This window comes from Oncorhynchus masou, chromosome 29 (assembly GCF_036934945.1).
Source record: "Oncorhynchus masou masou isolate Uvic2021 chromosome 29, UVic_Omas_1.1, whole genome shotgun sequence".
In the NCBI taxonomy this organism is placed as follows: Eukaryota; Metazoa; Chordata; class Actinopteri; order Salmoniformes; family Salmonidae; genus Oncorhynchus; species Oncorhynchus masou.
In genome coordinates, this window is record NC_088240.1 from 77,656,404 (window position 1) to 77,671,161 (window position 14,758).

A 14,758-nucleotide genomic window follows, 5' to 3' on the forward strand; every position below is an offset into this window, starting at 1 on the left:
TCATTGCACCTACACTGCTCGCATACGTCAACGAGCATCTCTGTAGCAGGTGTTAAAACAGAACTTGGTTCTATTTGTGATGCTTGATGCGCTGCAAGTCTTGCCTCTTCCAACTCCTCATTGGTTTTTGGAGCATATACCCACATGGTTGATTGAAAGACCAACTCAGGTCCACACTCCAATCCAGTTGGTGGTGGTAATGCACCTTAATGTTGATTGCCAACCGTCATATAAAGTCCAAAGAAGAAGAAGAAGCCTGAAGGAGGAGAGATAACTAGAAACGGAATCAGTTTACCCTTTTATCTGTGGATTAATTGTTGGAGTAAAAGATCTTGTGCATTTCAGGTAAAATAACAAGCGAATGTTTATATCCCAGGTCAAATTATCTAGCAACAGTAAGCTAGCTAGCTAAATTGCCATAAATGTTTAATGCTTTTCAACCTGTCCCCAAATGAATATACAGTGGGGCAAAAAAGTATTGAGTCAGCCACCAATTGTGCAAGTCCTCCCACTTAAAAAGACGAGAGAGAACTGTAATTTCCCTCATAGGTACACAACTATGACAGACAAAATGAGAAAAAAAATCCAGAAAATCACATTGTTGGATTTGTAATGAATTTATTTGCAAATTATGGTGGAAAATAAGTATTTGGTCAATAACAAAAGTTTATCTCAATACTTTGTTATATACCCTTTGTTGGCAATGACAGAGGTCAAATGTTTTCTGTAAGTCTTCACAAGTTTCACACACTGCTGCTGGTATTTTGGCCCATTTCTCCATGCATATCTCCTCTAGAGCAGTGATGTTTTGGGGCTGTTGCTGGGCAACACAGACTTTCAACTCCCTCCAAAGATTTTCTATTGGGTTGAGATCTGGAGACGGGCTAGGCCACTCCAGGACCCTGAAATTCTTCTTACAAAGCCACTCCTTCGTTGCCCGGGCGGTGTGTTTGGGATCATTGTCATGCTGAAAGACCCAGCCATGTTTCATCTTCAATGCCCTTGCTGATGGAAGGAGGTTTTCACTCAAAATCTCACAATATATGGCCCCATTCATTCTTTCCTTTACACGGATCAGTCGTCCTGGTCCCTTTGCAGAAAAACAGCCCCAAAGCATGATGTTTCCACCCCCATGCTTCACAGTTGGTATGGTGTTCTTTGGATGCAACTCAGCATTCTTTGTCCTCCAAACACGACGAGTTGAGTTTTTACCAAAAAGTTATATTTTGGTTTCATCTGACCATATGACATTCTCCCAATCTTCTTCTGGATCATCCAAATGCTCTCTAGCAAACTTCAGACGGGCCTGGACATGTACTGGCTTAAGCAGGGGGACACGTCTGGCACTGCAGGATTTGAGTCCCTGGCGGCGTAGTGTGTTACTGATGGTAGGCTTTGTTACTTTGGTCCCAGCTCTCTGCAGGTCATTCACTAGGTCCCCCCGTGTGGTTCTGGGATTTTTGCTCACCGTTCTTGTGATCATTTTGACCCCACAAAGTGAGATCTTGTGTGGAGCCCCAGATCGAGGGAGATTATCAGTGGTCTTGTATGTCTTCCATTTCCTAATAATTGCTCCCACAGTTGATTTCTTCAAACCCAGCTATTGCAGATTCAGTCTTCCCAGCCTGGTGCAGGTCTACAATTTTGTTTCTGGTGTCCTTTGACAGCTCTTTGGTCTTGGCCATAGTGGAGTTTGGAGTGGGACTGTTTGAGGTTGTGGACAGGTGTTGGCAGGGTAGCCTAGTGGTTAGAGAGTTAGAGAGTTGGACTAGTAACCGGAAGGTTGCAAGTTCAAACCCCCGAGCTGACAAGATACAAATCTGTCGTTCTGCCCCTGAACAGGCAGTTAACCCACTGTTCCTAGGCCGTCATTGAAAATAAGAATTTGTTCTTAACTGACTTGCCTAGTTAGGTTAAATAAAAAATAAATACTGATAACAAGTTCAACCAGGTGCCATCACTCAATACCATCACGTTACTCAATACAATCCCGATACTCAATACCATCCCGATACTCAATACCATCATGATACTCAATACCATCACTCAATATCATCACGATACTCAATACCACCACGATACTCAATACCATCACTCAATACCATCACGATACTCAATACCATCACGATACTCAATACCATCACTCAATAGCATCACGATACTCAATACTATCACCCATACCATCACAATACTCAATACCAATCAATAAATATCATCACGATACTCAATACCATCACAATACTCAATATCATCCCGATACTCAATACCATCACTCAATACCACCCCAATACTCAATACCACCATCACTCAATACCATCACAATACTCAATACCATCACGAAATACCATCACGATACTCAATACCATCACTCAATACCATCCCGATACTCAATAACATCACGATACTCAATACTCAATACCATCACGATACTTAATGCCATCACTCAATACCATCATGATACTCAATACTATGACTCAATACCATAAATTATACAAACATACAATCAATTTGACTTAGTTTTTTACCAATCTAACTAGCCTACATAACAGCATAATGGTAATAACGTATTTGAAGGGTATATCTCCATTGATAAACTGGGTAAATCAACATGTAGCCTAAGCCTATTCACAATACAGGTGAATGCATATTCAATAGGTGTGTGTGCATGCATTGAGTTAGAGCTTGTTTTGGCTACAGATGAAAAACAATATGTTTCTCTTCCATTTGGGTCTCTTTTAGACCCATGACGTCATTCACAGACACAGTCAGTTCGAGGCTGGAGCAAAGATGGGTAGAAATGTGAGGCGAAAGTTAATCAAGTTTTTGGTGACAATCAGCTTTGAAATCAGCAATATTTTGCTCAATGGTTTGTAAAAAAGTACTATGGTAGTGAATTGATGTTAGCTTCACTTGTAAGCTAGCAATGAAAAGTTAGCCTACAAAGCTGGAAGCTACCGGCATCTTCTTGCATTGTAAAGTGTTCTAGCCTGTAATGGACATTGTTATGCGAACAGTAATTAACAGTTGAAACATTTCTACATGCCGTGTTGCATTATTGAAGTGTGTTAACTTCTGTGCAGCATAATAAGTGGTGATGCAGCCCAGACTCCCAGTGAAAGCAGTGTTTCCTCAGGACAGTCTACAGCTAGCAATGAGGAAGTGAAGCAGGTATGATGTGCTCGCACTGTAAGCAGTGTTTCCTCAGGACAGGCTACAGCTAGCAATGAGGAAGTGGGGCAGGTGTCACGCCCTGGTCTATATTTATTATGTTATATTCATTTATTGAGTCAGGCCAGGGTGTGACATGGGTTTATTTGTAGTGTGTTTCGTCTTGGGGTTGTGTGGGGTGTATAGATTAGTCTATGGCTGCCTGAGGCGGTTCTCAATCAGAGTCAGGTGATTATCGTTGTCTCTGATTGGGAACCATATTTAGGTAGCCTGGGTTTCACTGTGTGTTTGTGGGTGATTGTTCCTGTCTCTGTGTTTGTTGCACCAGTCAGGGCTGTTTCGGTTTTTGACGTTTGTTGTTTTGTATTGTTCGTGTTCTTCTTTATTAAAGATGTATCGAACAAACCACGTTGCATTTTGGTCCGAACCTTATTCCACCTCTTCGTCAGAGAAGGAGGTAGAAGAAAGTCATTACAGAATCACCCACTACAAACGGACCAAGCAACGTGTCAACGGGCAGGAGCCACAGGAGAAGCAACAAAGGCAGCAACAGCGATCACAGGACTTCTGGACTTGGGAGGAGAAATTGTTCGGAGAAGGACCGTGGGATCAGCCTGGAGAATATCGTCGCCCCAAAGAAGAACTGGAGGCGGTGAGAGCTGAGAGGCACTGGTATGAGGAGGCAGCACGGCGACATGGATGGAAGCCCGAGAGTCAGCCCCAAAAATTTCTTGGGGGGGGGCTCAGGGAGAGTGTGGCAGAGTCAGGGGTCAGACCTGAGCTCACTCTCCCTGTTTATCGTGAGGAGCCAAGGAGGAGACCAGAACCGGTGTTGGAGGTGAGCGAAGCAGAGACTGTGAAGGAGTTAATGGGGAAATTGGAGGAGAGAGAAATGAGGGAGTTGCTGTGTTGGTGCTTTTTGCATGGAATTCGCCCGACGGAACGTGTCAGGGATTTAATGGCACCTGAGTCAGCGCTCCATACTCGTCCTGAGGTGCGTGTTAGTCGGCTGGTGAAGTTGGTGCCAGCCTCACGCACCAGGCCTCCTGTGCACATCCCTAGACTTGCACGTCCTGTGCCAACACTGCTCTCAAGATCTCCAGTACGCCTTCACGGTCTAGCCCATCCTGTGCCACCTCCACACACCAGCCCTCCGGTGGCAGCTCCCCGCACCAGGCTTCCTGTGCGTGTCCTTGGCCCAGTACCATCAGTGCCAGTACCACGCATCAGGCCTACAGTGCGCCTCGCCTCTCCTGCGCTGCCGGAGCCTCCCGCCTGTTCAGCGCTGTCGAAGCCTTCCTCCTCTACAGCGCTGCTGGAGTCTCCCGCCTGTTTAGCGCTGCCAGAGCCTTCCGCCTCTACAGCGTTGCCGGAGTCTCCTGCCCGTTTAGCGCAGCCAGAGCTGCCAGTCTGCATGGAGCAGCCAGAGCTGCCAGTCTGCATGGAGCAGCCAGAGCTGCCAGTCTGCATGGAGCAGCCAGAGCTGCCAGTCTGCATGGAGCAGCCAGAGCTGCCAGTCTGCTTGGAGCAGCCAGAGCTGCCAGTCTGCTTGGAGCAGCCAGTCTGCATGGAGCTGCCAGTCTGCAAGGAGCTGCCAGTCTGCAAGGAGCTGCCAGTCTGCAAGGAGCTGCCAGTCTGCAAGGAGCTGCCAGAGCTGTTAGTCTGCATGGAGCAGCCAGAGCTGTCAGTCTGCAAGAAGCCGCCAGAGCTGTCAATCTGCATGGAGCAGCCAGAGCCACCAGTCAGCATGGAGCAGCCAGAGCAGTCAGTCTGCCAGGATCCGCCAGTCAGCCAGACTCTTCCAGATCTGCCAGTCAGCCAGACTCTTCCAGATCTGCCAGCCAGCCAGGATCTGCCGGATTCAACTGCCTGGCTGGGCTTCCTCTCAGTGCTGGGCTTCCTCTCAGTGCTGGGCTTCCTCTCAGTGCTGGGATTCCTCTGTCCCGAGCTGCCCCTCTGTCCCGAGCTGCCCCTCTGTCCCGAGCTGCCCCTCTGTCCCGAGCTGCCCTTCTGTCCCGAGCTGCCGCTCTGTCCCGAGCTGCCCCTCAGTCCAGTGGGGTTCTGGGTGAGGACTACTAGGCCATGGTCGGTGGCGAGGGTGGACAATCCTAGGACGCGAGGAAGGGGGACTAAGACAGTCATAGAGTGGGTTCCACTAACCCGAGCCGGAGCCGCCGCCATGGACAGGCGCCCACCCGGACCCTCCCTATTGTTTTGATGTGCGTCTGGGAGTCTGCACCTTAGGGGGGGGGGGGGGTTCTGTCAAGGCCTGGTCAATATTTATTATGTTATATTCATTTATTGAGTCAGGCCAGGGTGTGACTTTGGTTTATTTGTAGTGTGTTTCGTCTTGGGGTTGTGTGGGGTGTATAGATTAGTCTATGGCTGCCTGAGGCGGTTCTAATTCAGAGTCAGGTTATTATCGTTGTCTCTGATTGGGAACCATATTTAGGTAGCCTGGGTTTCACTGTGTGTTTGTGGGTGATTGTTCCTGTCTCTGTGTTTGTTGCACCAGTCAGGGCTGTTTCGGTTTTCAACGTTTGTTGTTTTGTATTGTTTGTGTTCTTCTTTATTAAAGATGTATCGAACGAACCACGTTGCATTTTTGGTCCGATCCTCATTCCACCTCTTCGTCAGAGAAGGAGGTAGAAGAAAGTCGTTACAGCAGGCATGATGTACACGCACTATAAGCAGTGTTTCCTCAGGACAGGCTACAGCTAGCAGTGAGGAAGTGGAGCAGGCATGATGTGCTCGCACTATAAGCAGTGTTTCCTCAGGACAGGCTACAGCTAGCAATGAGGAAGTGGAGCAGGCATGATGTGCTTGCACTATAAGCAGTGTTTCCTCAGGACAGGCTACAGCTAGCAATGAGGAAGTGGGGCAGGCATGATGTGCTCGCACTATAAGCAGTGTTTCCTCAGGACAGGCTACAGCTAGCAATGAGGAAGTGGAGCAGGCATGATGTGCTCGCACTATAAGCAGTGTTTCCTCAGGACAGGCTACAGCTAGCAATGAGGAAGTGGAGCAGGCATGATGTGCTCGCACTATAAGCAGTGTTTCCTCAGGACAGGCTACAGCTAGCATTGAGGAAGTGGGGCAGGCATGATGTGCTCGCACTATAAGCAGTGTTTCCTCAGGACAGGCTACAGCTAGCAATGAGGAAGTGGAGCAGGCATGATGTGCTCGCACTATAAGCAGTGTTTCCTCAGGACAGGCTACAGCTAGCAATGAGGAAGTGGGGCAGGCATGATGTGCTCGCACTATAAGCAGTGTTTCCTCAGGACAGGCTACAGCTAGCAATGAGGAAGTGGAGCAGGCATGATGTGCTCGCACTATAAGCAGTGTTTCCTCAGGACAGGCTACAGCTAGTAATGAGGAAGTGGAGCAGGCATGATGTGCTCGCACTATAAGCAGACATTGGCTGCGCTGATAGAAAGACTTGATCCTCTCTCAATCAGTAGACAACGTGAGACACATTTGACTGGTGAGAGACTGCAGATAGATTGGGGAGAGACTGGAGAGACAGTGGGGAGAGATTGGCAAGAGACTGGAGAGAGATTGGGAAGAGATTGGGGAGAGACACTGGGGAGAGACTGGAGGAGAGACGGGAGGAGAGACGGGAGGAGAGACTGGAGGAGAGACGGGAGGAGAGACTGGAGGAGAGACGGGAGGAGAGACTGGAAAGTGATGAGGGACTGGGGACGCTAGACTGAAGAGACAATAGAAAGAGATGAGGAGAGACTGGGGATAGAATGGGGAGAGACTTGGGAGAGATTGGAGAGTGACTGGAGAGAGACTTGGAAGAGACTGGAGAGAGACTGGAGAGAGACTGGAGAGAGACTTGGGAGAGACTGGAGAGAGACTGGAGAGAGACTGCGGGGAGACTGGGGGGAGACTGGGGGGAGAATGGAGAGAGACTGAAGAGAGACTGGGGGAGAGACTGGGGAGAGACTGTGGAGAGACTGGGGAGAGACTGGGAGGAGACTGGGGTGTGACTGGGGGGAGACGGAAGAGAGACTGGGGAGAGACTGGAGAGAGACTGGAGAGAGAGTAAGACTGGAGAGACTGGAGGAGAGACTGGGGGAGAGACTGGAAAGTGATGAGAGACTGGGGACGCAAGACTGAAGAGAGACTAGAAAGAGATGAGGAGAGACTGGGGATAGAATGGGGAGAGACTTGAGAGAGACTTGGGAGAGATTGGAGAGAGAATGGAGAGAGACTGGAGAGAGACTTGGAAGAGACTGGAGAGAGACTGGAGAGAGACTTGGGTGAGACTGGAGAGAGACTGGGGGGAGACAGGGGAGACTGGACAGAGAATGGAGAGAGACTGAAGAGAGACTGGGGGAGAGACTGGGGAGAGACTCGAGAGAGACTTGGGAGAGACTGGAGAGAGACTTGGGAGAGACTGGAGAGAGACTGGAGAGAGACTGGGGGGAGACTGGGGGGAGACTGGGGGGAGACTGGACAGAGAATGGAGAGAGACTGAAGAGAGACTGGGGGAGAGACTGGGGAGAGACTGTGGAGAGACTGGGGAGAGACTGGGAGGAGACTGGGGTGTGACTGGGGGGAGACGGAAGAGAGACTGGAGAGAGACTGGAGAGAGACTGGAGAGAGAGTAAGACTGGAGGAGAGACTGGGGGAGAGACTGGAAAGTGATGAGAGACTGGGGACGCAAGACTGAAGAGAGACTAGAAAGAGATGAGGAGAGACTGGAGAGAGACTGGAGAGAGAATGGGGATAGATTGGGGAGAGACTGAGGAGAGACTCGGGAGAGACTGGAGGGAGACTGGGGGAGATTGGTGGGAGACTGGAGAAAAACGGAAGAGAGACTGGGGGAGAGACTGGAGAGAGACTGGAGAGAGAGTAAGGGAGAGACTGGGGGAGACTGGAGATAGACTGGGGAGAGACTGGAGAGAGACTGGAGAGAGACTGGAGAGAGACTTGGGAGAGACTGGGGGGAGACTGGAGAGAGACTGGGGAGAGACTGGAGAGATAGTAAGACTGGAGAGACTGGAGGAGAGACTGGGGGAGAGACTGGAAAGTGATGAGAGACTGGGGACGCAAGACTGAAGAGAGACTAGAAAGAGATGAGGAGAGACTGGAGAGAGACTGGAGAGAGAATGGGGATAGAATGGGGAGAGACTGAGGAGAGACTCGGGAGAGACTGGAGGGAGACTGGGGGAGATTGGTGGGAGACTGGAGAAAAACGGAAGAGAGACTGGGGGAGAGACTGGAGAGAGAGTAAGGGAGAGACTGGGGGGAGACTGGAGATAGACTGGGGAGAGACTGGGGAGAGACTGGAGAGAGACTGGAGAGAGACTGGAGAGAGACTTGGGAGAGACTGGGGGGAGACTGGAGAGAGACTGGAGAGAGACTGGAGAGAGACTGGGAGAGACTGGAGAGAGACTGGAGAGAGAGTAAGAGAGAGAGACTGGGGAGAGACTGGAGAGAGACTGGAGAGAGACTGGAGAGAGAGTAAGAGAGAGAGACTGGGGAGAGACTGGAGAGACTTGGGGGAGACAGGTGGGAGACTTGGGTGAGACTCGGGAGAGACTGGAGAGAGACTGGAGAGAGAGTAAGAGAGAGACTGGGGAGAGACTGGAGAGAGACTGAAGAGAGACTGGGGGAGAGACTGGAAGAAAGACTTGGGAGAGACTGGGGAGAGACTGGGGAGAGACTGACGAGAGACTGGGGTAGAGACTGGAGAGACTGGAAGAAAGACTTGGGGGAGACTGGAGAGAGACTGGAGAGAGAGTAAGAGAGAGCCTGGGGAGAGACTGGGGGAGACTGGTGGAGACTGGAGAGAGACATGGGAGAGACTGGAGAGAGACATGGGAGAGACTGGAGAGAGAGTAAGAGAGAGACTGGGGAGAGACTGGGGAGAGACAGAAGAGAGACTGAAGAGAGACTGAAGAGAGACTGGGGGAGAGACTGGAAGAAAGACTTGGGAGAGACTGGAGAGAGACTGGAGAGAGAGTAAGAGAGAGACTGGGGAGAGACTGGGGGAGACTGGAGAGAGACTTGGGAGAGACTCGGAAGAGACTGGAGAGAGACTGGAGAGAGACTTGGGAGAGACTGGAGAGAGAGTAAGAGAGAGACTGGGGAGAGACTGGAGAGAGACAGAAGAGAGACTGAAGAGAGAATGGGGGAAAGACTGGAGAGACTGGAAGAAAGACTTGGGAGAGACTAGAGAGAGACTGGAGAGAGAGTAAGAGAGAGACTGGGGAGAGACTGGGGGAGACTGGTGGAGACTGGAGAGAGACTTGGGAGAGAATGGAGAGAGACAGAAGAGAGACTGAAGAGAGACTGGGGGATAGAGGCTGGGTAAGGCTGGTTAAGGAGAGGCTGGGTAAGGAGAGGCTAGGTAAGGAGAGGCTGGTTAAGGAGAAACTGGGTAAGGAGAGACTGGGTAAGGAGAGACTGGTTAAGGAGAGACTGGGTAAGGAGAGGCTGGGTAAGGAGAGACTGGGTATGGAGAGACTGGGTATGGAGAGACTGGGTATGGAGAGACTGGGTATGGAGAGACTGGGTAAGGAGAGGCTGGGTAAGGAGAGGCTGGGTAAGGAGAGGCTGAGTAAGGAGAGATTGGGTAAGGAGAGACTGGGTAAGGAGAGACTGGGTAGGGAGAGACTGGGTATGGAGAGACTGGGTAAGGAGAGGCTGGGTAAGGAGAGGCTGGTTAAGGAGAGGCTGGGTAAGGAGAGCCTGGGTAAGGAGAGCCTGGTTGAGGAGAGGCTGGTTAAGGAGAGGCTGGGTAAGGAAGGGCTGGGTAAGGAGAGACTGGGTATGGAGAGACTGGGTAAGGGGAGGCTGGGTAAGGAGAGGCTGGGTAAGGAGAGGCTGGGTAAGGGGAGGCTGGGTAAGGGGAGGCTGGTTAAGGAGAGGCTGGGTAAGGAGAGGCTGGGTAAGGAGAGGCTGGGTAAGGAGAGACTGGTTAAGGAGAGGCTGGTTAAGGAGAGGCTGGGTAAGGAGAGGCTGGTTAAGGAGAGGCTGGGTAAGGAGAGGCTGGTTAAGGAGAGACTTGGTATGGAGAGTCTGGATAGAAGAATGGGAGCCCAAAACCATAGTCATAAAAGGCAGCCCTGCTACAAAAGCATTGATCCTCTGAACAATTGCTGCATGACAGAAATGATGATCATTGCAGAACTCAACTACTGCGTTTCACTGAAGAGAGAAACAGAAGGAGTGAGAGAAAGGGAGATGGGGGGAGAAGAAATCATTCCTTCCTGGGACTGGAATTACAGTGTAGTGAAATGACAAGAAAAGAGATGGAAAGGGCAAAAGAAAGAAGAAATGTTCAAAAGTTTCAGATATTCTGTCCAACTGTTCTAGGTCACCCATAAATTGGCTGATATCACTTTTACCCCTAGGCCAGTGCTCCTCATTGGGTAGTGGGTGTTCCACATTGACATTGGATGAAGTGAGTTCCCCCCTTTCAATGTAAAGCCATTTGTAATTTTTAACAAAAATGTATATTCAAACCTGCCCAACACCAAGATTACCAAGAGAAACCAATTGGAGCCACATTTCCTAAATGGAATGACCCAGCACCTCAATCAGAGCAACCTGGAAACAGTGTCCTCAAACAGATTATGACATTAAATCTCAAACTGATCAAAGTGTACTATCTGTTCAATGTAAATGTAATATATATGGGGGTACTGCATATCTATTATTGATTATCTATGGGAGACCTGCAGATCTACACCACACCTCATTCCAGGGGCACAACTTTGGTTTTAGAAGTGGGGGGACATAATGTATTTTTTTTATATAACAAAAATGTATCCAATTGGATAAACACTCCAAACAGCCTACCTGACCTCTCGGAGGCATCCGCATGGTCCTAAAGCTCACCATTGCCTAATTTTCTATCACATACCTATGATAAAACTGGGGGGGACTAAAATGCAATTTCAGAATGTGAGGGGGGGGCTAACCCCCAGTCCCCAGTGAAAGTTGCGCCCCTGCCGGATTCAACTTGTTGATTTGTACTATAGACAAACTGTAGCAGGCCAAACACTCACTGTTAAATCACAGAGACAATGGGTTGAGTTGAAATGGCTCCTTATCTTACTGGGTCTCACCAATACACCAGAGTAGTAGCATGGATTTTACCTTTCTGCATAGAACACTGATCAACACACAATGGAGACGCAGTTTGGTGAGTGACAATAAATCAAACCGCTTTCATTGTGGAGGGCTTCAACATGTGCTACAAGTCTATCCAGCTAGCTCACGGTCTACAAGTCTATCCAGCTAGCTCACGGTCTACAAGTCTATCCAGCTAGCTCACGGTCTTCAAGTCTATCCAGCTAGCTCACGGTCTACAAGTCTATCCAGCTAGCTCACGGTCTACAAGTCTATCCAGCTAGCTCACTGTCTACAAGTCTATCCAGCTTGCTCACTGTCTTCAAGTCTATCCAGCTAGCTCACGGGTCTACAAGTCTATCCAGCTAGCTCACGGTCTACAAGTCTATCCAGCTAGCTCACTGTCTTCAAGTCTATCCAGCTAGCTCACGGGTCTACAAGTCTATCCAGCTAGCTCACGGTCTACAAGTCTATCCAGCTAGCTCACGGTCTACAAGTCTATCCAGCTAGCTCACTGTCTTCAAGTCTATCCAGCTAGCTCACTGTCTTCAAGTCTATCCAGCGAGGTCACGGTCTACAAGTCTATCCAGCTAGCTCATGGTCTACAAGTCTATCCAGCTAGCTTACTGTCTACAAGTCTATCCAGCTAGCTCACGGTCTTCAAGTCTATCCAGCGAGGTCACGGTCTACAAGTCTATCCAGCTAGCTCACGGTCTACAAGTCTATCCAGCTAGCTCACGGTCTACAAGTCTATCCAGCTAGCTCACGGTCTACAAGTCTATCCAGCTAGCTCACGGTCTACAAGTCTATCCAGCTAGCTCACGGGTCTACAAGTCTATCCAGCTAGCTCACGGTCTACAAGTCTATCCAGCTAGCTCACTGTCTTCAAGTCTATCCAGCTAGCTCATGGTCTACAAGTCTATCCAGCTAGCTCACTGTCTTCAAGTCTATCCAGCTAGCTCATGGTCTACAAGTCTATCCAGCTAGCTCACGGGTCTACAAGACTACAAGACTGGAAAGGTACAATTTCAAAATTCAGTAGTGCATCATCAGTTCCTCTTGTCGTGTCAGTCATAGCATAACTTATCAAGCTATTTATAACACACAATGTTCCCCAATGCTGGAAGGGGGGTCCAGAGTGAAAAACTTTGGAAACACCTGTTCTATCTTACAGGGCTGCTTTAAGAAAGGGTGTTTGGAACAGACCGCAGTCCTAATATTCTGGGGGAAATGAATCAGGAGAAAGTAATTATGCTATAAATTATGACCACCATATAAAGCTCTATATTACAGTGGATTGTGAACAGCCCAACAACTTGGACTACGTTATTACATCAAGAGGTCAGACGATGCAATGGCATGGTTCCTGACAGTGCTGCAGCTGCAGTGATGGCTACATGCATGGGAGAGCCAGGGCCCTCTGGACAGTCACACACATCATCACAGAACAACAACCAATACAGAGTGCATGTCTGAGGGGGATGTTGTGGGGTCAGGAGAAAACAGAGCTGCAGAAAGAACCATAGCAATACAATGGACAGAATGGCCTTACAGTTCAGCTCCAAAATCCCCCATGATTCATCCCACTCCAGCCAACATAGTGGAATAACATAATGTGCCACTGTAGCAGGTGTAGAAATAGGTTACTGGGAAAGGTGGTGAATTCCGAGAGATGGCATGATATAATTGTCAAGTAACCCGACATTTCAAATGGTATAGGGTTCCCAGTCCAAATGTAGTCGAACATTGCTTGGAATTGAATGCCTGTTTTTTCAAAGGATGGAACGGATGACTAGCAGAGCTGTATATATGAGAGAGAGATGTTGGTGACAACTGAGCAAATGGCCATTTTTAGAGAAAAAATACAAATACTTATGAGCTACATGTCATACTAAAGATGCTGTTCTGCACTCTGGTCACTCAAACCCACTAATGTGAAATACCACTGGTGCACACCATTCCACCTCAGATTTCATAATCCTATGGAGAATTAAGGATTGAACAACCTATGTGTGGGATAAATATTTATGTATGGATCTAAGAGAAAAAAGGCATGTGTGGTAGTCCTCTGGGGAGAGGAGGCAGAGGCCTCAAAACAAGATGGTCACAAATGACATGCCCATAAGATCATGCGGTGCATTTAGGCTATAGCATGAAACTAATGTGATAGGCTTCCATAGTTATTGGCGCGCTTGACAGTGTGAAGGATGGATGATATGAAAGCAATGCCACACAGACACATGTTCGATACAGCACGACAGACAGAGCCGCGGCGGAGAGCATGGAGAGACTGAAATACGGCGATGCGGACCGCAGTGCATTCATTAATACAGTATACACATCACACTGACTGCTCTGCCTCCACCGTGGAAAATGGACGCCTAGTGTTACGCGACCGACCGACCGGCATAGTGCGTGAGAACTCGTTTGACTGAGGATCAAAGACACATTCACACACTATTACCTCAAACACATTGAAAATGTGCAGGACATTCTCATACAGGCATATTAAACACCTGTATAAACGGATTTATATGGATGCGCTGTCGCCCGCGCCCAAACGCGATATTATGGGGATATGTAGATATGTAGTTGCATTCGAAGCATCATTTCTGCTCTTGTATTGTAATATGCAGAACAAAGGCACATTAATTTGACGTTTAATTTCCGACATTCATTGTCTGTTACTGTTTTAAACTGACACACACAGACAATTAGTGGGTTGCGAGCAGTGTGAAACGAATTGGCAGGAGAATGTAGCTTGCAAATAGCCATCGATTGATTGGTTTTTCGTTAAACCAAATACAAGCACTTAAACAATGACCAGTATTATAACCTGTATTACAAGCCCCGAATGTAAATAGTCTTATAGACAAGTCTTACCTGCCGGCTTATTATTTCAGAAGCTTATTCGAAGACCGTCGCACTCCCAAAGAGAGGAAAAGGAGATGGAGAGAAAAAGAGAGAGAGGGTGGACGACAAATAACGGCCTCGAAATAACAAACAGGGGGGTATTAAGACAAAATTACGTGAAAAAAATACCGTGTAAGAAACTGTATGTCATTTCTCTACTAAACATAACTCAGCCATATGATGAAATGGTTTTACAGATATACAGCGGATACACAGACACATCAGTGAAACAGGAATTTGTCTACAGTAGATGTAGCCAATGCGTGTGTGTACTCGGTGAGAATGCGTCTCCCCCTCCCCTCCAGTTACACGAGTGCTAGTTCGCTCTGTCTGCCAGTCCGTTCCTCTATCTATCTCTCACACCGAGCCCTCAACATAAGCAACTTGTCGCATCCGACCGAACTCTCCAGTGATGTGAACGGATAAACTTGGCTACTCGAAAATCCGAATAAACTGGCTATTCATTTGCTGTTGTGCATGTAGGCTACAACAGGGCTGTTTTGTTTGGGGCAACACAGATGCTAAAACCACCGTCTTTTGGCAATCATAATTTTTCTACATGTGGTTACTGGAGCGTGTATGTACG

General features: G+C 48.5%; 1 protein-coding gene across 1 annotated transcript in view; it reads right to left on the reverse strand.

The window, feature by feature from the left end:
• The window catches only part of LOC135520638 (voltage-dependent calcium channel gamma-4 subunit-like), a 91,289-nt gene extending 76,948 nt beyond the window's left edge, over nt 1-14,341 (reverse strand). Inside the window, exon 1 of the mRNA XM_064946339.1 lies at nt 14,143-14,341. The gene's annotated coding sequence lies outside the window, so the exon portion shown is untranslated. The remainder of the gene's footprint in view (nt 1-14,142) is intronic.
• Between the last annotated feature and the right edge of the window lie 417 nt (nt 14,342-14,758).